Below are 25389 nucleotides of genomic sequence, written 5' to 3' on the forward strand. Positions count from 1 at the left end.
GCCTGCACCTGTGGGCATAGCACCAATCGGCTGCCGCTTTTCTTGCTTTAGAAGCTTAAACCATAGATTGGTCTTGTGTCTCAGAAGCTTCTGGATGGCCCACTTCGGCAACTGGGACTTCTTCCCTATGTCATTAACATTCTTAGGTCTTGAAGCCAGGCTTCCTGCACATACATCTTATCAGTCTTGACAGTCCCTTCTTATCACAGATGGTGACGTTCTACACTTTGTTTCAGGGGCTTCCACAGAGCCTCTTCACATCACCGCCACGGTCTCCAGGTCTCCTTGCCCGACGGTGACGTCCGTCCAGGACGTCATCCTTCTTGCTGAGAGTTTTCTCTCACCCTTGAGGTGCGTTGTTTTTAGCGTTCTGTGTAGTGTTGGTCTGTGCTTGTGTGTGTGTGTCTGGCTCGGAGCCCCCCCTGCCCGGGTGTGTAGAGTCCAGGGCGGGCAGAATAGTGATGAGAGTCTATAGTTAATATGCGGATCTGTTGAGACTGAGGCAAAGGCTGTGTAGTCATCTGTAATTGATTAGCTCTCAGTAGGTTATGGGGATGGGTGTTTCATTAGTGCATGTTGGCATAAGCAGAGCAAAGTTTGGAGAGGCTGTTTATGATTAGTGAAGGAGATAATATCTCAAAGATGTTTAGGCTGCTTTGTGTGGGGTGTAATGTTTGTGGGCTGGCTTTTTTTTTTGATGGCAGGCTGTAGTTGGACCTAGTTGAACCGTGTTTCTAAGTAGAAACAAGACCTTTGGAATTAAGCTGCTGCTCTGCATCAGGGTAATGTTTGATATTGTGTGGGTTTTTTTTTTTTTTTTTAGATGCAGAAAGACGAGACGGGCAGAGCAACGCAGGGGAACCGAGAGGAGCTCCGTACGAAGGTGGCTCGGCATGAGGTATTAAAGGGAAGATCTGACCGGTGGCTCCATGAATACAATTGGGCAATTCTTCTTTTTTTTTCATGTGAAAGTGAGGTTACGTAGCCATGTGCGAATGTGCTGGACTGAGGCACAACAGAACCAGTTTTCCTTTCAGTAATTCTACTTTTCAGGTAAGTCTCTTCCAACTAACTGAACTCTCTGAAAATAATGACATATTTTTCAGGCAGTATCCATTTCCAGAGTGCTATGACCTTATGTTTACACTTAATGTGAAGGGATGCTATGCAGAGAGGCTCTTGCTTATACCTATTGCTATAACAACACAGCTCAGCTAACCTTTATATATGCCCTGTCGGAGGGTTGGATCAGAAAAGGGTAGATGGGTTGCACCCATGGTGAAGAGTAGACGGGACCGGTGACCCGAATCTGACTGATGGGCTATCGCATCCCATCCTCATCACGCTCAGTATAAAAGCGGAGGCATCGAAGGGGTCAGTACCTTTCCTTCAACGGCTGGCGTCCGAGGACTCTTCTGTCTGTTTGACATCCTTCGATCCCCATCCATGCATTTGTGCTACCAGATCCAGAATCCAGTTCCAATCTGTCGCCAAGTCCAGTCTTGGACTTTGCCCGTGCCTGCCAGAGAAGCGATGGTCATCCTGGGCGCTCAATACTGGGTTGGGTATATATTTTATCTATTTTATTGTTTTCCTGTTATTGTTGTTTCTCCTCGGTATAACTTTTCTGTTTATATTTCATTATGAAAGAGTTCAGTTTCTCTTTCAGCCCCTAAGTCTCCCTCCCATTCTTTCCTTCCTCAGGAGAGAAGTTAAAAGAAAGCATCTGTCTCTTGTTTTAATGCCCAGCCTAAGCTGCAACAGCAACGATGGTTAGGGCACCGGAGCGGACTCGGCCGAGGAAAGCGGCAGGCTAGAGCATCGGCTCTTTCTCATCATGTTGTATTACAGGCGGCACACAAGCCTCTGCTTACGCTCTGTCCGTCGGTCCTATCCAGAACGTAGTTCTGGCAGAAGTCGGGTAATACGCGGGGTCTCGATAGAAGTGACGTGTGGGATTTTCTTTACAAGGAAACTGAAGGACATTGAGTCTTGATAAAAACGTGGTTATTTGGCTTAATGATCTACTTGCCTATGGAAGTTAGGATGATGTCTTTCTCTTTCTGTCTACGCCCTGCAAAAGTTTAATTAAGTTTACGTACCTACCGGGCCCCGTTGCTGACACAATTGATGTAGTTGTGTCCTGGTTCCGGCGGGGATAGGGTTAATTTTTCCTGGTATTCCATGCCATGTGAGCCATGCCCACCCTGAGCTGCCGGGGAAGGGGGCAGGAAGTCGCCGCTGGGAGCGGGCTGGGGTGTCCCGGGTCTGGTCGGTGAGCGGCAGGGAGCGGCGGTTCCGTAATCGTGTTCGTATATTCCTCTATCCGTGTTATTGTTGTTGTTTGCCTGTTCCCTTTGCTGTTCTGTTAAACTGCCTTTGTCTCAACCCAAGAGTCTTGCCTTTTCTTCCGATTCTTCCTGTATCGGGAAGGCCCGAGCGAGCGGCACGTGGTTCTTTGTTGCCGTCTGAGGCTAAACCACGACAGTCCTTTTTGGCGCCCAACGTGGGGCACGGGGGGTTGAGATAACGACAGAATCCAACTAGAACGTGGAAAAATGGTTTTGTTTGTTTTTTTTTGTATGCATTTATTTTATTAGGTAAATAGTCACTGGTCATCAGGTTACTTGGTTTGTTCTCATGGCTGTGTTATATAAATTCCTATATGGCTTATGTACTCCCTGCAATGCTGTTTACCGTGTCTGGAAGAGGGATGAGGATTATCATTCTGCTGTCCTGTGCGATATCTGTTTATGATATGATAACATCACTGTTCAGACAGCTATTTTGGGGTGTTTATGTGGTGTTGCTGTCCTGTCCGTACATTGGACACCGTCTCTCAGAATTTATTAATAATTACACCCAGTCTGTGGGGGAAACCGGGGGGGCACTTTCCCCAGCTCTTTTGCCTCCCTTTTCTCCTTCGGGTCAGGTATGACAACTTTTGAGAATTTTGAATATCCTTGGGATACTCAAACCAGCGTGTTCCTAGTGTTATGTCTCCTGAATACGTTCCAGGTCTTGTTTAGGGTTAAGCGACTATTTAAGACTACCACCCGGAGATCTGCTCCGAGGCTGGATAGTCAGGGGTGGCATGGCATGTGGGAGAGCATGGGCAGGTACCTAGAGAACTACTCACCTCCAATGGTCTGGGACTTCACCCCTGAACAATTACAGGACCCTGATAAAGTGGTAGAATATTTGAAGGGAAAATGCTGTGGCTATTCTAGAGAGGCACAACTCACTGCATTGTGCTGGGCCCTGGCCAGTATCTACCAGGCACTGCTGAGAATTATGCAGCACCCTCAGGGGGAAGAGATGGAAACCAGACCAGCAGCCACTGCGGCTACTGCAGCCACTGCGGCGGACACTGCGGCTACTGCAGCCACTGCGGCGGACACTGCGGCTACTGCAGCCACTGCGGCGGACACTGCGGCTACTGCAACCCCTGCGGCGGACACTGCGGCTACTCCAACCCCCATAGCAGCCACTGCCACTGAACCAGGGAACCAACCCGTGCCGGTATCAGTTGCCCCCATACAGAAGAAGAAGTACACAAAGAAATCAGTTCGCTTAGTAAGAGATGATGATGAACCAGGGTCATCACGAGAGCAGGAGGAAGAGGCAGAACCAGAGGTAATTACTCGATCCCTATCCTTGAGTGAGCTGCGGGATATGCGAAAAGATTTTAGCCGACTTTCAGGCGAGCACATTGTCACCTGGCTGCTCCGGTGCTGGGATAACTGGGCCAGTAGCCTGGAATTAGAGGGTAGGGAGGCCAGGCAGCTGGGATCCCTGTCTAGGGAAGGCGGCATTGGCAAGGCAATTGGGAAAAAGACCCAAGCCCTCAGCCTCTGGAAACGACTCCTGTTAGGCGTGAGGGAGAGGTACCCCTTCAGTGAGGATGTTGTATGTCAGCCAAGTAAGTGGACTACCATGGAAAGAGGTATCCAGTACCTGAGAGAATTAGCCGTGTGGGAGATGATTTATTATGACTTTGACAATGCAGACTTACCCACAGACCCTGATGAGGTGCAATGCACAAGGCCCATGTGGCAGAAGTTTGTACGGAGCGCACCATCATCATATGCCAACTCACTGGCAGTAACGGAATGGAAAGGTGAAGAGGGACCAATGGTGGATGAGGTAGCTGGCCGGCTCCGGCGATATGAAGAAAGTCTCTCTTCCCCCCTTGTCTCAGCTGTGGAGAAACTGTCACGGAAGGTCCAGCAACTTGAAGAGAATATGTCCTACTCCCCACCTGCACGGGCCAGCGTCTCAGCTATTAGAAGCAGGCATTTCCCCACTCAAGAGAGAGAGTACAGAGGGTACACACCACGAGGCACCCTGTGGTTCTACCTGCGTGACCACGGAGAGGACATGAGGAAGTGGGATGGACAACCTACTTCGATCCTGCGGACACGGGTACAGGAGTTGCAAGGAAGGACAACCACAAAAGGGGATCCCTCCAGGAAAAGTGCCGCCCCAGTTTCCAGTGGGCCGTTCCCCAGACAAAGCAGAAGGCCTGATCTTGCTTCTGATCCTCTTGAAGGAACTTCCAAGTCATTTATGCAAGAAGTGAGTAATGGATACTATGACCAGTATTAGGGGGGCCCTGCCTCCGGCCAGGTGGAGGAAAGGGACAACCGGGTTTATTGGACGGTGTGGATTCGATGGCCTGGCACATCAGACCCACAGGAGTATAAGGCTCTAGTGGACACGGGTGCACAGTATACTTTAATACCATCAAGCTATAGAGGGGCAGAACCCATTTGTATTTCTGGGGTGACAGGGGGATCCCAAGAGTTGACTGTACTGGAGGCAGAAGTGAGCCTAACTGGGAATGAGTGGCAAAAACATCCCATTGTGACTGGCCCGGAGGCTCCATGCATCCTTGGTATAGATTACCTCAGGAGAGGGTATTTTAAGGACCCAAAAGGGTACCGCTGGGCCTTTGGCATAGCTGCCTTGGAGACAGAGGAAGTTAAACAGTTGTCTACCTTGCCTGGTCTCTCGGAGGATTCTTCTGTTGTGGGGTTGTTGAGGGTCGAAGAACAACAGGTGCCGATTGCTACCACAACAGTGCATCGGCGGCAATATCGCACTAACCGAGACACTCTGATTCCCATCCATGAGCTGATTCGTCAACTAGAGGTTCAAGGAGTGATCAGCAAGACTCGCTCCCCCTTTAACAGTCCCATATGGCCGGTGCGAAAATCTAATGGAGAGTGGAGGCTAACTGTAGACTATCGTGGTCTGAATGAAGTCACGCCACCGCTGAGTGCTGCCGTGCCGGACATGCTAGAACTCCAGTACGAACTGGAGTCCAAGGCAGCCAAGTGGTATGCCACGATTGATATAGCGAATGCATTCTTCTCAATCCCTTTGGCAGCAGAGTGCAGGCCACAGTTTGCTTTCACTTGGAGGGGCGTCCAATACACCTGGAATCGACTGCCCCAGGGGTGGAAACACAGCCCCACCATTTGCCATGGACTGATCCAGACTGCACTGGAACAGGGGGAAGCTCCAGAACATCTGCAGTACATTGATGACATCATTGTATGGGGAAACACAGCAGAAGAAGTTTTTGAGAAAGGGAGTAAAATAGTCCAAATCCTTCTGAAAGCTGATTTTGCCATAAAACGAAGTAAGGTCAAGGGACCTGCGCAGGAGATCCAGTTTTTAGGAATAAAATGGCAAGATGGACGCCGTCAGATTCCAATGGATGTGATCAACAAAATAGCAGCTATGTCTCCACCAACTAGTTAAAAGGAAACACAAGCTTTCTTAGGCATTGTGGGTTTTTGGAGAATGCATATCCCAGATTACAGTCAAATTGTAAGCCCTCTATATCAAGTAACCCGGAAGAAGAATGACTTTAAATGGGGTCCTGAGCAACGACAAGCTTTTGAACAAATCAAACAGGAAATAGTCCATGCAGTGGCCCTGGGGCCAGTCCGGGCAGGACAAGATGTTAAAAATGTGCTCTACACCGCAGCCGGGGAGAACGGCCCTACCTGGAGCCTCTGGCAGAAAGCACCAGGGGAGACTCGAGGTCGACCCCTAGGGTTTTGGAGTCGGGGATACAGAGGATCCGAAGCCCACTACACTCCAACAGAAAAAGAGATATTGGCAGCATATGAAGGGGTTCGAGCTGCTTCGGAAGTAGTTGGTACAGAAGCACAGCTCCTCTTAGCACCTCGACTGCCGGTGCTGGGTTGGATGTTCAAAGAAAGGGTCCCCACCACACATCATGCAACTGATGCTACATGGAGTAAGTGGATTGCACTGATCACGCAGCGAACTCGAATGGGAAACCCCAGTCGCCCAGGAATTCTGGAAGTGATCATGGACTGGCCAGAAGGCAAGGATTTCGGAATGTCACCGGAGGAGGAGGTGACGCGTGCAGAAGAGGCCCCACCATATAATAAACTGCCAGAAAATGAGAAGAAATATGCCCTGTTCACTGATGGGTCCTGCCGTATTGTGGGAAAGCATCGAAAGTGGAAGGCTGCTGTGTGGAGTCCTACACGACGGGTTGCAGAAGCCAGTGAGGGACAGGGTGAATCGAGCCAGTTTGCAGAGGTGAAAGCCATTCAGCTGGCTTTGGACATTGCTGAGCAAGAAAAATGGCCAGTACTTTATCTCTACACTGACTCGTGGATGGTGGCAAATGCTCTGTGGGGGTGGTTACAGCAGTGGAAGCAGGGAAATTGGCAGCGCAGAGGCAAACCCATCTGGGCTGCTGACCTATGGCAAGATATTGCTGCCCGGATAGAGAATCTGGTTGTGAAAGTACGCCATGTGGACGCCCACGTACCGAAGAATCGGGCCACGGAGGAACATCAGAACAACCAGCAGGTGGATCGGGCCGCTAGGATTGAAGTGGCTCAGGTGGATCTGGACTGGCAACATAAGGGTGAACTATTCATAGCTCGGTGGGCCCATGACTCCTCAGGCCATCAAGGGAGAGATGCAACATACAGATGGGCTCGTGACCGAGGGGTGGACTTGACCATGGACACTATTGCACAGGTCATCCATGAATGTGAGACATGCGCTGCGATCAAACAAGCCAAGCGTTTGAAGCCTCTTTGGTATGGAGGGCGATGGCGGAAATATAAATATGGGGAGGCCTGGCAGATTGATTATATCACACTGCCACAAACCCGTCAAGGCAAGCGCTATGTGCTCACAATGGTGGAAGCAACCACTGGATGGCTGGAAACATACCCTGTGCCCCATGCCACTGCCCGGAACACTATCCTGGGCCTTGAAAAGCAAGTCCTGTGGTGACATGGTACCCCAGAGAGAATTGAGTTAGACAACGGGACTCATTTCCGAAACAGCCTCATAGACACCTGGGCCAAAGAGCATGGTATCGAGTGGGTATATCACATCCCCTATCACGCACCAGCCTCTGGGAAGATAGAACGATACAATGGGCTGTTAAAAACTACACTGAGAGCAATGGGTGGTGGGACTTTAAAACACTGGGATACACATTTAGCAAAAGCTACCTGGCTAGTTAACACCAGGGGATCTAACAATCGGGCTGGCCCTGCCCAATCAAAACTTCCACGTACCGTAGAAGGGGATAAAGTCCCCGTAGTGCACATGAAGAATATGCCAGGGAAGACAGTCTGGGTTAGTCCTGCCTCAGGCAAAGGCAAACCCACCCGTGGGATTGCTTTTGCCCAAGGACCTGGGTGCACTTGGTGGGTGATGCGGAAGGATGGGGAAGTCTGATGTGTACCTCATGGGGATCTGATCTTGGGCGAGAATAGCCAATGAATCAGATTGTGTGCTGTTAATTGCTAAGTAACACTGTCACTGTATGTCCTCATTGCTTTAATTGCTATCAGTTGTACTACAAGTAAGGCACAGGGATGATGGGATAAGAACTGACCTCAGCAGCTGGCGCCCAGCAGTTTCCTCAAGATCTACATCTTCAGCCCACGGACTGTGTGCATGAGCCACGCCGGGTGCACCAGTCACAAGCCCCGAAAAATACAGCATGCAACAGACCAGCACCACCCAGCATCTCACCTGCCCTGAGAGACTGTTCTAACAGATGGAGCCCAAAGCCGTGGATTAAAAGAACTCAACGGACACTTTGGAGGGATGGCCCATAAACTAAGGGCATTATATCTGCATGAATATATATGTGTGTATATATATATGACAGGGGAAAGTGGTGGCAATTCATTGGAACCTGCTGGGCATGGCATAGATGGTATGGAATAAGGGGTGGGTAATGTCCTGGTTCCGGCGGGGATAGGGTTAATTTTTCCTGGTATTCCATGCCATGTGAGCCACGCCCACCCTGAGCTGCCGGGGGAGGGGGCAGGAAGTCGCCGCTGGGAGCGGGCTGGGGCGTCCCGGGTCCGGTCGGTGAGCGGCGGGGAGCGGCGGTTCCGTAATCGTGTTCGTATATTCCTCTATCCGTGTTATTGTTGTTGTTTGCCTGTTCCCTTTGCTGTTCTGTTAAACTGCCTTTGTCTCAACCCAAGAGTCTTGCCTTTTCTTCCGATTCTTCCTGTATCAGGAAGGCCCGAGCGAGCGGCACGTGGTTCTTTGTTGCCGTCTGAGGCTAAACCACGACAAGTTGTAATAAAAGAGCATGTATTGTCATTTCCTCTAAGGGTCGCTTTCTCTGTTTTGGTGTTTTGCATGCTGTACTTCTCAGGCCTGTGAGGAAAGGAGCAGCTGCTCCTCTGGCAGGCTCTATGCCTTGTGGTGGTTAGCCTGGTCCCTTTCCCAGGGGATGGTGGGAAGGGCGGTGGGCAGGGCCCGGGGTATATAAACCACAGCCTCTGCTGGGGCAGCTCATTCTGCTGCCGGGCATCTCCAGGGTTAGAGCTCCACTGGTCCTTCAGTCGCTCGCAACTTTGGAGGCGCCTCAGCTACTTGGGCGGAGATGTTATCCCATTTAGAGAATCGCAGGTAAGAAGCTGGAGGTGGTAAGACCTTAAGGACCAGGTGAGGTCTGGCAGCACGTATAGTAGAGAGCGGTCTTGTATGCTGCTTCTCTTCCTTGTGGTTTTTCAGGTCAGTCATGTCGTAATGAGTGTTCAGAGGTGGTGAGATGGCTTAACGGTATGGTTTTCTTTATTCCAGGTGCGGTGTGTTTTCCTGGAATCCCTGTCTGTATTGAAGATGGAACTTTGGGGTTTTTTTCCACCGGTTTTGCTGAATTCCAGGTAAATAATGATAGCACTTTTCTTAATCAGGCAGATGACGAGATTACTTCACAGGGCTTGGGTGTGCATCTTGTCTGCAGTCTTAGGTGGAGTTTTTGCATTTCTCAAGAAAGCAGCAGGGACATAAGGTATAATGTCTTTCAGGGTGTGGGACGCCTCATCGCCTTCCCCCATGGTGTTCAGGGTTTCGCTGTGTCCCTGGAGCCTTTGCGGCTTGCGGCAGGCCCCTGGTGTAGGTCGGGTCAGGGCTTCGCTGACTCTGTGTGTCTTTAGCAGGGCCCAGAGTCTGTGGGAAGATGGGAGATAGGAGGTGCCTGGCGAAGGCGGGGCTCGGAAGAGCAGCTTCCAAGGAACAGCCAATGCCGGGGAGTCGGGCCGGCAAATACAGGGTGGGAGCTGTGGGGAAGAAGTGGGGCTCCTTCCCTCATGGCTCAGGGAGAAGAGAGGGGCTTTCTAAAGTTTTGGTACTGAGGGATGGTTAGGAAAGGGGTGTGCGTTCACAAGTCTCTCGGACAGGTTTTGCCGTTGGGTTTGGGTGTCGACGGAGCCTGGTCTGTTCTAGGCTCTTGCATTTGAGGCGAGCTGGATAGTATCGAGGAGAAGCATGGGACTGGTGGTTTGGCAGAAGCGCAATGGTAATGTTGTGTTTCTTAGTATCTTAAGTGCCGTGAATAACTATCACGGCAGCCTCGGACTCTGGAATCGTCACGGAGCAGGCGAGCGGAACGCCAAGGTGTTGGTGAGGCTGAGGGTGTTGTGGGAGAGGTTGGTATCTCCTCTGAGGATGCTTATGGCTGGTGCTGTGGCTACTTTTGGGATTTTTTTTTTCTTTTCCTTTTGCAGAGGAAGAGGAGGGACCTGGTGACAGCGGGAATGTATTGGATGGCTGGTTTTGCTGGACAGCACCAGGGAAGGATTCAGATGTCCGGCCCTCCGAAAGCTAAGTTGAGAGTCAGGCACTGGAGAGGGGCGGAGGTGGACAATTGCCAAATGGGAGCTTTGATGTTAGCGTAGTGAGGAGGGCTGTCCCGGGGCACGGTCTCCTTTGGGCAGGTCAAGGATGTTGTTTACTGTTCGGCATGATGTTAGCGCATCCTGGGCGGGGCAGTTCCAGCCTGTGTCTGTTGTCGTGTCGTTCATATGGTCCGTGTTTTGCATCTTAGCCCTTTTTTGGGTCTCGAGATCATCTTTAAGGTCCAGGAGCCTGACGTGGGGCATCGGGTTTCATCCTTAGGGTCTTGAACGCTCGGACCTGTGGGCGTAGCTCCATTTGGCTGCCGCTCTTCTTGCGTTAGAAACTTAAAGCGTGCATCAGTCTTGCATCTTGGAAGTTTCCGCACGGCCCACTTCCACGACTGGGACTTCTTCCCTGCATCGTTACGTTCTTAGGTCTTGAAGCCGGGCTTCCTGCACGTCTATCTTATTGGGGTTGACAGTCCCTTCTTATTATGTACTATCACGTTCTACACTTTGTTTCAGGGGGTTCCGTAGAGCATCTTCACGTTGACATTGTCACGATCCCCCAGATTTTCTTGCACGATGCTGACTTTGGTCCCGTTGTCATCTTTCTTGATGAGAGTTTTCTCTCATCTTTGAGTGGCATCATTTGCAGTGTTCTGTGTAGCATCTGTCTGCAGCTGTGAGTGTTTGGCTCGGGGCTGCCCTGCCCGGGCGCGTAGTGTCCAGGGTGGGTGGAATCGTGTGGAGAGTCTATATGTATTATATGAATCTATGTAGATCGGGTCAAAGGTGTTAGAGTTATCTCAGGGTAGCCATCAGGACGTTGTGTGGACAGCTCTTGCATTTTTGTTGTTTGGGAAGATCAGAGGCATGTTGGAAATGCAATACAGCAGTAATGAAGAGGAGTTCATGTCGAAGAGGGTATGGCTGCTTTTTGTTTGGATTTTTTTTTTTGTAATTTTCTTCATGTAAGGTTGTATTTGGATCTTAGGTGGTATTTGTAAAAGGTGCAAGACTTTGTTATTATGACCCTATTGCTCTGCCTCAAGGTGATTTCTTTGATGTTCTTGCAGATGCAGCGGGACAAGCTTGGCAGGGCAGCATAGGAGAGGGGAGCAATGTAAGAAGGTGAATCAGCACATGGTATTAGAGAGAAGATGTGGCTTTGAGTACTGTATGTATTGGTTCTTTTCAATTTGAAGTTTTGAAGCAATGAATGACACGGGATGTGGGGACGGGGATGAGTCAGTCAAGGTCAGCAGCGGCGGGTGGGCTGAAGTATCACATCTTCCTCAGATGGAGTAACTTTCAAGTTTTAAGGAACCCATGTCAGTTGGGTTTTACAGGTGGTTTGCAAGCCTTCAGGTTGCATGCCTCAGGGGAGGATGGGCGGGCAAGGTGAGGGAGCGGGAGATGGGAATTTAGTAGGGCTTTGGGCGGTATCTCAGCATGAGTTTCTTCAGTTGGCGTGACACGCAGGGTCAGAGGGGTGATGCTGCACGCCCACTGAGCAGTCCCAGCAAGTGAGGCGGTTGTGGACACGTTGGTGTCTAATAGCTCAGTACTATATTGCAGCTCACTGGAGTGTTTGTCTTTGGTTTTGCAGGTGCTGCACGCCTCTGGAGCCGGACGAGCGTTTGAGGTAAGCTGGGTAGTAGAGAGGTAACGCATGGGGGTGGTGGTTTCCTGTAAGCTCAACAGTAATATTGTGTGTCTAGCTGTCTTAGGTGCCAGAACCAGGGAGCGCCGCATCGTCCGAATCTGGAATCTGTGTGGAGCAGGTGAGCAGAAGGGTACGGTGCATCTGATGTGGGGGATATTGCAGTACAACTTAGTGTTGACGGATGCGATGGTGCCTGATGGCACCATTTTGTGGAAATTGGGGTTCCCTTGTTTGTTTTTGCAGATGATGAAGAAGAAACCCAGTGACTCCAGGATGCATCGATTTGACATATGGTAATCTTTTTTTTTTTTCTTGTCGAGCAGGTCTCCAGAGTCCTGCCCCTCAGAAAGGGAAGTTGAGGTACTGGCAGTGGAGCTTCCTGGGGGAGGGGAGGGGACAGGGTTGGAAATAGCAGTGAGGCATTTAAAAGTGAGCGCAGCGCTCCAGGCTGTCCAGGAGCGGTCCCCTTCAGGCACGCAAGCGGAGCGGTAATTGTCCTGACAGTATGTGACACTATCTTGCATTGTACTGCCTTGTATTGTGTTTTGTCTGGAATTGTATCGCTCTGTAGTTTTCCCGTCTGCTGTCTCAGACGGTTTGGCATGGTAACGCCTGTATTCCATTACGTCTTACACTGTATTGCTCATTCATTGTCTTGACTGCAATCTGAGTCTGTCACGTTGTACCGTTCGCTACGTTGTTACTTTGATGGATTGTTCTGCATCTGACTGTACTGCATTGCTGGGCTCTGTGTTGTTTTTGCATTGCTCTGTAACTGTCTTGGCTGCTGTCTGAGACTGTCTCGCATTGTCTGCTTAGGTATTTTTTGTTTTGTATTGTATTTTGTATTTGAAATAGTATTGCATTGCCCAGCTCCGTATCGGTTTTGCATCATAGCGCCCCGTAGTTGTTCTGACTGCCAGGTCGGACTGTGTTGCGTCATATAGTTCTGTATTTTGTTTGGCGTTGCATCGTTCTGTACTATAAATTGTATCACTTTGCCTACCCATATCTCGGTTTTGCGTCGTATCGCTTCGTCATTGTCTTGACTGCTATCTGAGACGATCAGGCACGGTACCCTTCCATATTTTGTTTTGAATTGCATTGTTGCATATTTGAAATCTGTTGCCTCGCCTGGCCATGTTTTGGTTTTGCAGCGTCTCGCTTGGTCATCGTCTTGACTGCAATATGATATATTGTCACCGTACCGCACAGTATGGTAGATTTTTTTATTTGGTTGTTCTTCCTTTGACCTCGCCTTGCGTTGTTCTGCCCTGTATCACGGTACGTCTCGAATCGTTTTGGTCTGTCACTGTTTTGACTGTCACGTGAGACACTCTAGCATTGTATCCTTAGGTATTTTGTTTTGTATTTGAAGGTTGTGTATTTGAAATTGTATTGCATTTTTTGGTGCTATTTAGGTTTTGCATTGCATCACTCTATTTTCCTTAATCGCCATCTGAAACCATCTCGCACGGTATTGTTCCATACGTTGTTTCTTTAACGGATTGTTTTGTATGTGACCGTATATTGTGTTGTCGGGCAGGGCGTTGTTTTTGCCTTATATTGCTCTAATTTTCCGTGATCGCCATCGGGGATGGTTTTGCAGGGTACCGCCCCATATCGTGTTTCGTCTTGCGTTGTATTGCCCTGTAATTGTCTCGACCGCCATCTGAGATCGTCTGCCATTGTAAGCACTGTATTACGGGTTTTTTGATTCATTTTTAAGTTACCCTATGTATTTTATCGTATTGCCCTGTATTGTGTTACGTCTTGCATGGTATTGCTCTGTATATGTCTTGACTGCCATCTGAGACTGTGGAGTTGTACTGTTCGATATGTTGTTTCTGGAACGGATTGTTCTGTATCTGACCACATATTGCATTGCCGGGCAGCGTGTTGTTTTTGCATTACGTTGCTCAGTAATTTCCTCGACTGCCATTTGAGATGGTCTTGCGTCGTACACTTAAGAATTCGGTTCCGTATTATGTTCTTGTGTATTTGAAGTAGTATTGCTCTGCCTGGCTCAGTTATCGGTTTCGCATCGTGTTGCCCCATCATGCTCTTGACTGCTATGTGACGTATTCTGGCATCGTACCACACTGTATTGTGTTTTTTTTAAGTGGTTGTTTTTTGACTGTGTAATGCCTTGTACCGCCCTCTATTGTGTTACATCTCACGTTATATTGCCCCATTTTAGTCTTGACTGCCTTCTGATCTATTCTAGTATTACACTTCAACATATTCTGGGTTTTTTAATCGGTTGTTCTTTATCTGGCTGTGTATTGCCTTGTTACTGCCTCGTATTGTGTTGTGTCTTGCATTGTATTGCTCTGTCACTGTCTTGACGGTCATGTTACACGTTCTGCCCTAGGACTGCACTGTATTGTGACTTCTTTAATGGGTTGTTGTTTCTTTGACTGTGTATTGCCTGGTAGCGCCCCATATCGAGTTACGTCTTGCCTTGTATCGCTCTGTCATTGTGTTGACTGACCTCTGATATATTCTACCATTGTATGGCGCTCTACTGTCAATTCCTTCATTGGCTGTTCTTTATTTGATTGTATGTTGCCTTGTACCGCCCTGTGTAATGTTAGGTCTTGCATTGTATTGCCCTGTCGTTGTCTTGCCGGTTATTTTAGACTGTCTGGCACTGTATTGTGCAATATCTAACCAGTTGTTTGTTATTTGACCACTGTTGCGATGTGACCCCCCCTTTTTCCTCCAGGCTGCTGCTCAAGCTATAACGACCAGCGAGAGTTGCTACAAGTGTCACTTGAACTTTGTGGGATGGCTGGCAACAGAGTCAAAGCACTATAAGTCAGTTAGCTTCCTATATAACTAGTGGACAGACCAAGAGCCCTTTGAGCTCTCTTGCAACGCAGCGGCCTGTTCGCCAGCATCTCCCCTTGAGCGGGGACACTCACTTAAGGTTCTGGTCTTCAAGGCTGAGAGACGACTTGCCATAACAGATTCTGGGTAAGTGACTAATAGCATGCCAAACTTCGCGATTTAGCTCAGTGATATAATGGATTGATGCCGCAGCTAAAATCCTTTAGAGGTAAATGGTTGCCCAAGTCCGGGGCAAGGATTAGATCCAGCCGCGCCTAGACTCCTCCCCGAGAAGGAGTTTAGAAAGCAAGGGGGTCCTTTCCGAGCCTTGTGACTCAACGGGAGGGTTTCCCTAACAGCTAGTGTGACCCTGGCTTCTATGCTGTAAATAATCTGGTGAAGCGCCGTCACATGCGCTGCTGCCTTTGTTGAATCACTGTGTTGATGTTCCTAAATGTTTCTCTACTTTTCTCTTAAGAGTAAAGTTAATTGCTCCGCCTGCCACAACCGTGTATTGCCTTGTCTGGCCCCATATTGTGTTATGTCTTGCATTGTATTGCCCTGTCGTCTTGACGGTCACTTGAGAGATTCTGTCCTAGGACTGGACTGTATTGTGATGTCTTTCATGGGTTGTTGTTTCGTTGCGTATTGCCTTGTAGTGCTCCATATGGTGTTACGTCTTGCGTTGTACCGCTCTGTTGTTGTCTCGACGGTCATCTGATCTATTCTGCCATTGTATGCCACCGTATTGTCACTTCCTTCATCAGCTGTTTTTTATTTGACGGTGTATTGCATTGTACTGCCATGTACACTGTTACGTCTCGCATTGTATTGTCCTGTCATTGTCGTGTTTGTGATTTTAGACTTTGTGTTTAAAAATTTCACAGTCCACTGCAGTCCTACAACTGGCTGTTGTTTATTTAACTGTGTATTCGTTGAACAATTCTCAATCCCGTGCAGTCCTATAATTGTTTGCTGTTTATTTGACTGGGTATTGGGTTGTACTGACCCGTATGGTGGCCAGTAGGTCGAGGGAGGTCATTCTCCCCCTCTACTCTGCACTGGTGAGGCCACAACTGGAGTACTGTGTCCAGTTTTGGGCTCCCCAGTTCAAGAGGGACAGGGAACTACTGGAGCGAGTCCAGCGTAGGGCAACCAAGATGATTATGGGACTGGAGCACCTCCCTTATGAGGAAAGGCTGAAAGAGCTGGGACTCTTTAGCCTGGAGAAGAGAAGGTTGAGGGGGGACCTGATTAATGTTTACAAGTATCTAAAGGGTGGGTTTAAGGAGGACGGAGCCAGGCTCTTTTCAATGGTTCCCAGCGACAGGACAAGGGGCAATGGGCACAAGCTAGAACATAGGAAGTTCCGTTCAAATACACGGAAAAACTTCTTTACGGTGAGAGTGACAGAGCACTGGAACAGGCTGCCCAGGGAGGTTGTGGAGTCCCCTTCTCTGGAGATTTTCAAGACCTGCCTGGATGCAGCCCTGAGGGATGTGCTTTAGGCAATCCTGCTCTAGCAGGGGAGTTGGACTAGATGATCTCTAGAGGTCCCTTCCAACTCTGAAGATTCCGTGATTCCGTATAGTGCTATGTCTTGTGTTGTGTTACCCTGTCATTGTTTTGATTGTCATTTCAGCCATTGTGTTAAAAAATTCTCAAGACCGTGCAGTTCTAGAGTCGTTTTCTTTTTATTTCACCGTGTATCGGATTGTACCGCCCGGTATACTGTTAGGTCTTGCAGTGTATTGCTCTGGAACCGTCTTGATTGATATATTCTCTCATTGTAGTGCACTGTCTCGTCAGTTTTGTAATGGGTTGTTCTCTGTTTGACTGCATATTGCATTCTACTGCCCCCTATAATGTTATGTCTTGGATTCTGTTGCTCAGTCATTTTATCGAGTGCCATCTGCGACCGGGATTGCAGCGCACTCGTCCGTGGGTTTTCGATCGGCGGTTCATTATTTGACTACCTATTGCCTCGTCCTGCCCCGTGTTGTGTTTTGTCTTGCATTGTATTGCCCTGTAATCACCCTGACTGCCATCTTATCCGTTCCGGCGTGTACCGCTTGGTCTTCTGTTTTTTCTAAACATTTGTTCTTTATTTGGCTGCGTATTGCCTTGTAGTGCCCTGTATGGTGTTCTATCTTGCGTTGTATTGCGCTGTTGTTCTCTTCATCGTCATTGTAGACGCTCTGGGATAGTAGCGATCTGTATTGTGGCAGTTTTACCGGGTGTTCTTTTTTTGACCGTGTATTGCCGTGCTACCGCCTTTGTGTTGGGTCTCGAGTTGTATTGCTGCATCATTGTTTTCACTGCCATCTGATGCGTCTTAGCATTATACTGTCCTCTATTGTCTTACGTTGTGCATTGTATTGCTCTGTCGTTATCTTGCCTGCTGTCTCACATCTAGTGGTGTTGTAACGCACAGTATTGTGGGTCCCTTCCTCGGTTGTTTATTTGACTGACTATTGCACTGTACTGCGCTGTCTAACGTTACGTCTCGGATTCTGTTGTCCTGTAACTGTCTCGACCGCCACCTGATGCTCCGTGGGATAGTACTGCCCTGTATGTTGGGGTTTTGACAGGTTGTTCTTTCTTTAATTCTGTTTTGCATGGTACTGCCCCGTGTTGTGTTACGTTTGGCATTGTGTTGCCATGTAATTGTCCTCAGTGACACGTGATATATTCTGGCAGGGTGCTGCACTGTATTGTGGGGTTTTTTTTAAGGGGTTGTTGTTTATCTGAGTGTGTTTTGCCTTGTAGTGCCCTGTGTTTTCTCTTGGGTTGTATTGCCCTGTCATTGTCTAGACGGTCATTTTATACGTTCTGTCATAGGACTGCACTGTATTGTGACATCTTTAATAGGTTGTTGCTTCTTTGACTGTGTAGTGTCTTGTAGCGCCCCGTATCCTGTTACATGTTGCGTTGTATTGCTCTGTCGTTGTCTCGACTGACATCTGATAGATAGTCTGCCATTGTATGGCACTGTACTGTGAATTCTTTCATTGGCTTTTATTTGATTGTGTATGGCGCTGTACTGCCCTGGATAACTTTGTCTTGCATTGTATTGCCCTGACGATGTTGTCTCGCTTGTTATTTTAGATTGTCTGGGATTGTACTGCACTGTATTGTGAGTTTCTGATTAGTTCTTTGGTTGTGTGTTCCATCGTACGGTCCTGCAGTGTGTTATGCATTGCATTGCATTGCCCCATCGTTGTTTTGACGGTCACTGTAAACATTCTGTCGTAGGACGGCACTGTATCATGGGTGTGTTGATCGGTTGTTCTTAATTTGGCTGCGTGTTGCCTTGTGCTGCCGTGTGTTGTGTTACATCTTGCATTTTATTGGTCTACTGTTGTTTTAGACTGTCTGGGGTTGTACTGCACTGTATTGTGAATTATTGAACTGGCTGTTCTTTGTTTGATCGGTGTGGTGGTGCGGTCCCCTCCTCCTGCCCTGTTTCCCACCCCCTCACCCCCCAGCCCCCTTTTCTCCCCTCCCCGCAGGCAACAGAATCAACACACCGTCTGGAGTGGGGACTGAGACATTTTTTTCCCAGGCTGATATGACTACAAGTCAATTAGCTGCCTCTATAAATAGTGGACAGGACAAGAGCCCTTGGAGCCTTCCTGCCCGGCAGCGGCCTGTTTGCCACCACCTCCGCTTGAGCGGGGACGCTCTCGTAAGGTTCCGCTCCTCGAGGCTGAGAGATGCCTTGCTGCAGCAGAATCTGGGTAAGTGACTAATAGCATGCAGAACTTTGCAATCTTAGCTGAGCGATATAAAGGGTTGATTGCACAGATATAATCCTTTAGAGGGAAATGGTTGCCCAAGTCCGGGGCTAGGAATTGGATCCAGCCGCACCTAGACTCCTCTCGGAGAAGGAGTTTAGAAAGCAAGGGGGTCCTTTCTGAGCCTCGTGACTCAAGGGGAGGGTCTCCCCGACAGCTCGTCTGACCCTGGCCCCTAGGCAATAAATAATCCGGGGTACGTGGCCGTGGAATCTGGTGAAGCGCTGTCACGTGCACTGCTACCTTTGTTGAATCACTGTGTGCGTGTTTCTAAATGCGCTCTCTTCTCTAGCCATCCATTTTCAGTGACTGGGACTTCTTCTCTGCATCCTTAAGATCTTAGGTCTTGATGCCAGGCGTCCTGTGCATTCATCTTCTCAGTTCGAGTGTTATTTTGTGTGGGGTGTAAAGTTTGTGGTTTTGTGGTTTTTTTGTGTTGTTGTTGTGTGGTGTTTTTTTTTTTTTTTTTTAACAGCAGGTTGTAGTGTTACTCTGGAAGGTATTTCTATGTCAAAACAAGACCTTGTTGTGGGGTGGGTAGTGTGTGTCACATGGCGTTCCCCCTAAAAGTGGAGGGAGAGCATCTAGGAAGAAGATGCAGAGCTGGTGGTCAGGGAGAGGCTCAGGGGAGGGGGTGATGTGCTGTGGGGCTTTGGCAATGGCCCCTCTTCCCAGCAAGCTCCAGCTGGGGCTGAGGCAGCCTAGGTGGGACCCATGAGGTGAGCATGGGCTGGGCCAAGGGCTCAAAAAGAAAGGCTGCCCTGGGGATGGGTCTGCTTTGCCAAGGGCCTCTAGCTTCCAAGGGGGCTGCCTGGGCGCAGCTGCCTGCCAGTGCTGGCTGAGGAGTCAAACGAAGGGGGTTCTGACAGGCAGGTGCCTCCAGCCAGGAAGGGACGGTCCCCGCAGCAAGGAAGGATCCCTCCCAGCCATCCCTGACCAAAGGTACCACCAGCACAGAGTGCTGGGGGCTCGCTGCCTTCGTCGGCTGCCCTCATGAGCCTCACGGGACAAGAGCATCAAGGCACCCCCTGCCCACTCCTAGGCAGGCAAGGGTCAGGCCACCAGCACCACAGAGGACGAAGGGGCAGAGAGAGAAGCCTGTGAGCAGCAAAGGTCTCCCACGCGTGCCAGGAGCTGCGGTGAGTTGTGTGCCCTCTTGTGCATGTCCAGGCCTTTCCCTGCCATGCCTCTTCTGATCTCTGCCTGCCGCCTTGCTTGTCCCGGCTTCTGGCTCCCCAAAGCTTTTTGCTCTTTTGCTTAATGCCAGCATGTTCTTTCTCCCCTTCTCCGTTTCCTTTCTGTGCCTCTGCATTTCCAGCTCCTCATCCGCTATTATTTCATTCTTCCCACACTGCCTTCTTCGCTGTTCCTTGTGAAAATTGCATTTGTAGGTCTCCCTCTACCCAGCAACCTGTCTCTATTTCCAGTGACTCCCTCTGCTCCACCCCGCATCCCTCTTCCAGTGTCCTTTCTCTGTGGCTGTCAGTCTGACTCCACCTCCTGCTATTTAAATTGCTACCTACCTGTATGGCCAGTACCCCATTGCTTTCCAAATCTTCTTTCTGTGTTTCCATTTACCCAGATCCCCATCTATGTTTTTTAATTCTTCTTGCTTGTCCTCTACTTTGTTACTTTTCCAGTTTTGTTTCTTTGTCTTTATTTATTCAGTTTGACCCTATTTTTTTTTTGCTCCCTGTTTTCTTAATCTGTTTGTCTTTTAAATTTTCTTTCTATCAACTTTTATCTAGTTTGCCATTTTCACCTTTTAATTTTTCCTGTCTTTCTCTTACCCCCTCGCTTTAAAAATTGTGTCTACTTTTATGAAGCTGCCAGTATCAATTTTTGCTTGTTCTGTATCGGTCTTGTACTCCTTTGCGTTTACACTTTTTTATTTATTTTGCTCTTGCTATGTTTTTAATTTTTTTCCTTTCTTTCTGTAATCAGTCTTGCTTTTAAAAGGTTCTTTTTGTCCATTTTTATCTGGTGCGCTGGGTATATTTTTAACTGTTTTCTTATTTCTTTAATGCAGAGGCTTTTTAAAATTTTCTTTCTACATCTCCGTTGCAGTTTGCCGTCCGTGTTTCCTAATTATTTTGTTTTGTTTCCCCAATCCCGATCACTTCTTAAATTTTGGTTTTTTTGTCTTGTGTTTGTTGTCTTTATGGCTTATCTTTTCATTGAATCATTGCTTGTCTTTCCTTTCTGCTGTTGCATTTAAAATTGTCTTTCTACATCTGTCTTTGTTCGCCGTCCCTATTTTGGAATATTTCTCTTTATTTACTCTACCAGCTACCGCTTTTTCAGTGTTCTTGCTATGTATACCTTTGTTCTCTTTGCTGTCACTTTAAAATTATTTACTGTCTTTCCTTAACGCTGTTGCTTTTTAATTTTTTTTCTACGTCTCTGATTTAGTTTGCCATTGTTATTCTGTAATTTGTTTCCTTGCTCCTTTAATCACGGACACTTTTAAGATTTTCTCTTTACACTTATCTCCTTTGCTGTCTTTATTTTTAATTGTTTCTTGTCTTTCCTTAATGCCCTCTGTTTTTTGATTTTCTTTCTGTTTTGAGTTCACCATTTCTATTCTCTAGTTTTTTCTTATTTTCTTAATTCCTGTGACTTATAAAATTTTATGTCTGAGCTCCTTCTCTCAGAAACCTGTCCTCAGCTGTGTTTGTGCCTCAGAGCCACGTTATCACCCTCTGCGCCATCTAGGATGCTTCCATTTGGTCCCCAGCCTCCTTAGGACATCTGCACTCCGTTCCACCACCCCCCTCCACTTTCCTCCTCGTGTCCCTGTACCTTCTTCCGTCCCTATGGCCCATTCAGGACCCTGAACCCACAACAGCTATAGATGCCTCCGAGGTTACCCTTAGCACATATTCAGTTTTGTCATGGACTTCGCACACCCCTCTCTTTCCCTCGGAAGGCTTCCCAAGTCCGTATACGTGACACAGTGTCACACACCGAAGTCTTGCTTAGACCTGCGGAGCCTTGGGCTGCAATATGTAACCTGGCAGCATAGCAGACTTTGGCTGAACTCCTCCTTAGTCCAAGAAGGGTGGATAGTGGTTGTGTTTGAATTTGATATACTGGAACTTAACTAACACAATGAAATTGTATAAGTAATATTAATGAAGAGCGTATGCTTAACATTACAAATTTAAGCGACCGTTATGATCAAAGGAAAGGGAACTCTAATTCTTGGAAACTAAGAAAAGGGACCTTTCTATCCTGAGTCAGCAGAAGGATGAGATACAGGTGCGAGATGGGACAAAGAGATTAGAAAACCAAGTAAGAGGGTAAAAGCCCTTGCATCAAAACTCCAGTCCTCAAAGAGGACATGTAAGGGCTGAACAATTCAATCGGAGAAGAGACACGCGCTTGTCACGTGAACACGGGCACGAATAGCTTATGTCATAGATTGTGAGACTTCACAAAGCACAGGAAAAGTATCGAGGGGGTCCCTCGGCTCGAGCCATATTAAACCAAGTCTGTGACAAACTTATTGCAGAACCGTTCTTTACAGTCGGAGGCTAAGACTGGATCCAGCCGCACCTAGACTCCTCCCTGAGAAGGAGTTCAGGAAGCAAGGCGTTCCAGTCTGAATGTCACTGGAAGGCAGGAGGGTCTTCTGGGCTGTTCTTCAACACCCAACCCTGTTCTTCTGTCCTCTCCTCCTTATAGCCATGCAGCTATTAGTTCCCTGGCCTCCAAGGCAACATTTACTCAGTCTAGATCCCCTCCAGATTTAATCATCACGTTCCTTGTCATTTTTATGTCTCTCTGGCTCCATAGGGACTCTTCTTCTCCCAGTCACGATGCCCCTCGGGAGTTTCCCGGCAACCGGCATGCATCTCATAGCATTTTAGGTGGGTCCATCTTTGAGATGTAGCACACTCATGTGTTTCTCTATGTTACCTAGGATTCCCGTATTTCGTCTCCAGCCACCCGGGAACATCCGTACTCCCCTCAGGTGATCATCCGAGTTCTTCCTAGTCCTCCCCCCAGCCTTCTTTTGTCTATCAGCACCCCTCAATGCCCCTTTTTTTCACCCTCACCAAGCCTCCTGAGACCTTTCTCGAACTCCACAGTTCCTCATAGCATTTTATCTCCCTTTCGCTCTCTTTTGTTCCATCAGAGCCTCCCGTGTTTCTTTGCTACGTGGCACCCCTTCATCTTTCTCTCTACCATCGAGGGCGTCTCCATTGAGTTCTGCTCTCACTCATTCATCTGTAGTTTGTCCATACCCGCTCCTGAGGCTCCTAAACCCTTGCTGCGTGTCCGAGCCTTTTTTCCTACCCTACCCCCTCAGAATGCCTCCGCTTCTTAAAGCCTTGTCTTCTGAGTCTTTTCTTATACTCCACAGCACTTCAGCTCCCTTTTGATTTTGGCTTTTTGTGCTCTTCAGAGCACCCTTAACTTCTTCTTTGATGTTTAGGATGTCTTTATTCTGTCCCCTGACGTCATCTGTACTTTGTCAAAATTCCCTTCAGAGTTCTGTCTCGTTATCTGTGAGGCTTATTCGGTCTCTCGGGCGGGGACTTGTCCTCTACCATCGCCGAGCTCTCGCAAGACATCCCTGTCCTGGTTTGAGGTAAAACAGAACCAATTTTCTGATTTGTCATTTTACTTTTTAGCTGGGCCTCTTCTAACTGACTAAAGTCTGAAATTAACAGCATGTTGTTCAGACACTGGTCAGTCTCAGAGTGATAAGACCTGATTATACCAAGGAATGGTGCGCACAGAGGCTCTTGCTTATACTTATTGCTATAACAACCATGGTCAGCTAACTTCGCTGCTTGCCCCATTAGAGGGTTGGAAGCCGAGAAGCATAGAGGGGTCACACCTGCAGGGAGGAGCAGAGGGGACAGGTGACCCAAAACTGACCAATAGGGTATTCCATTCCATCTGTATCACGCTCAGTATAAAAGCTGAGGGATCAAAGGGGCAATGCTGCTCTGGCTCGCTCTTTCTTCAATGGCCAACATCTGAGGAGGACCCTGTCTGTTCGTCTGCCTTTGATCCCGATTCAAGCACTCCTGACTCTAGTTGCGGAATTCATCTCCTGTCCATCGCTGACTCCAGTCTGGGACTTTCCCTGTGTCTGCTGGTGATGCGATTGTCATCCTGGGAGCTGGATACGGTTTTATATATATTGTATACTTTTTTCTTTAATTTTTATTGTTCTATTATTATTTACTATTCTCTTATTTATTATTATTTTCATTGAAGTAGGTTAGTTCTTTTTCTAAACTTGTAAATCTCCTTATCTCTTCCTCTCTTCTCTGAGGAGAGAGGGGGGAAGTGCCATCTGTTGTTCTGATTGGCCAATCCAGTCAAAACCATGACAATCCCTTACGCACCAGAATCTCATTTTAGCTCTGGAGCACACTTTGCACCCCTTTTTTCCCTTCAGAACCTTTCCCGAGTTCGCAACTGTTAACCCCATCAGTCTTTCTGTTCTTTCTTCCTTTTGGTGCACCTAAAGTCAGTTCCCTGAGGACAGTCATACTTTGCTCGATTCCCTGTTGATCTCATCGCATACTAAGATATACTTAGTTTCTCTGGCTCCTTCACGACCTCTCTAATCTATGCGATAACGCCTCTTTCTGCGAGAACTTTTTCCAAAGTCATCTATGCGCTCTTGAGCCTTGTGTTTGGTTTCTGTGTTATAATATCTTTCTACTTTGTATTGGGTTTCCTAGAGATGTCTACCGTAGTCTCAGATCTCCTCGCCTTCCTCTACTTCTATCAATATGTCCGCTATAATGATTTTTGCTGCCTTTTACTATTTGTTTTTGTTCTAGCTACTTAGATGTTAATTAGGGTGCTTTATGCAGGTTCAGGAAATACATGACTTGTATTTCCATGCTTTTTTATTGCTTTCTGTATTTTGGGACTCAAGTAGCGCTGTTGAGTAAAAAGTCAAAAAGATCATCAATATGACTTTAAATTGCCAGCAATTTACAGTAAATAACTTATTTCACAGAGGAAAATGTTTTTGAGAAGGTTTTCTTATAGATTCCATTTTGTTATTTGCTCCCATCCAAAAAGGGGTTCTGGCAGGAGTTCGGTAGTACACACGGTCTCGCTAGAAATAAGGAATGACCCCATAGTAATATATTGTGTTTGGGTTTGTATTTTTTTTTTGAAGGACACTCAAGTACATAAGTTTTAACAATAATGTTGTTATTGCATTGAATAAACTACTTTGCTATAGAGATAAGTCTGATGTTTATTTTTTTCTATCTACATTCCATAAAAAAATAATTAAATTGCTTACCTGGACACATTGTTGATGCGATAGATGTAGCTGCAAAGGAGGAACAGATAATGCTTTTTCTAGCAAGGGTTATTCTTACTCTTCACTACTTCATAGATGGTAAAATTAAAGCAAATAACACCACCTGCTGCACCTTCAGCTGCTTTTATGCCTCTGGGGTTTCGCCCCACCCTTTACCCAGGGGATTGTGGGAAAGGTGGTGGGCGGGGCCTGAGGGCCACAGGCGGGGCCTGGGGTATATGAGCCACAGCTTCAGGTCAGGAGCTCATTCTGCTGCTGGTCTTTTCCAGGGTTAGAGCTCTGGAGCTTCTTAAGTGTTGTTTTGGAGCTGGTTCAGCTGTTCGGGAAGGCTTGTTTTAGCGTTTAAACTAGTATAGGTAAGACATCAGAGGTAAGACTTTTCAATGTAAGGGTGGTTGCCATACAAAGTGTAGTTATATGTTGTTTCTCTTTTTTTTTTTTCATATTTTTAGTTTTGTAGGGAGCATTTAGTTTGTTTAAATGGTTTAATAGTATGTGTTGGGTTTTTTTGCTTATGGCAGGTGATGTGTGTTTTACTATAACTTCTGACTTCATTGAAGATAAAATTTTGTATTTTTTTCCAATTTTGAAGTACACTATGTTAGTTGGTGTTTTTATTAGTCTTAA

General features: G+C 47.6%; 1 long non-coding RNA gene across 1 annotated transcript; it reads left to right on the plus strand.

Moving 5' to 3' along the window:
* The first annotated feature begins 1117 nt into the window (after positions 1–1117).
* On the plus strand, positions 1118–19532 carry LOC128903189 (uncharacterized). The gene is made up of 11 exons (XR_008464039.1): positions 1118–1565; positions 1705–1921; positions 9121–9203; positions 10047–10147; positions 11237–11337; positions 11770–11805; positions 11882–11944; positions 12150–12329; positions 14555–14805; positions 18171–18398; positions 19325–19532. It is a non-coding gene; the product is annotated as an uncharacterized LOC128903189 (long non-coding RNA).
* The last annotated feature ends 5857 nt before the right edge of the window (positions 19533–25389 follow it).

This window comes from Rissa tridactyla (genome assembly GCF_028500815.1).
Source record: "Rissa tridactyla isolate bRisTri1 chromosome 24 unlocalized genomic scaffold, bRisTri1.patW.cur.20221130 SUPER_24_unloc_1, whole genome shotgun sequence".
Taxonomy (NCBI): Eukaryota; Metazoa; Chordata; class Aves; order Charadriiformes; family Laridae; genus Rissa; species Rissa tridactyla.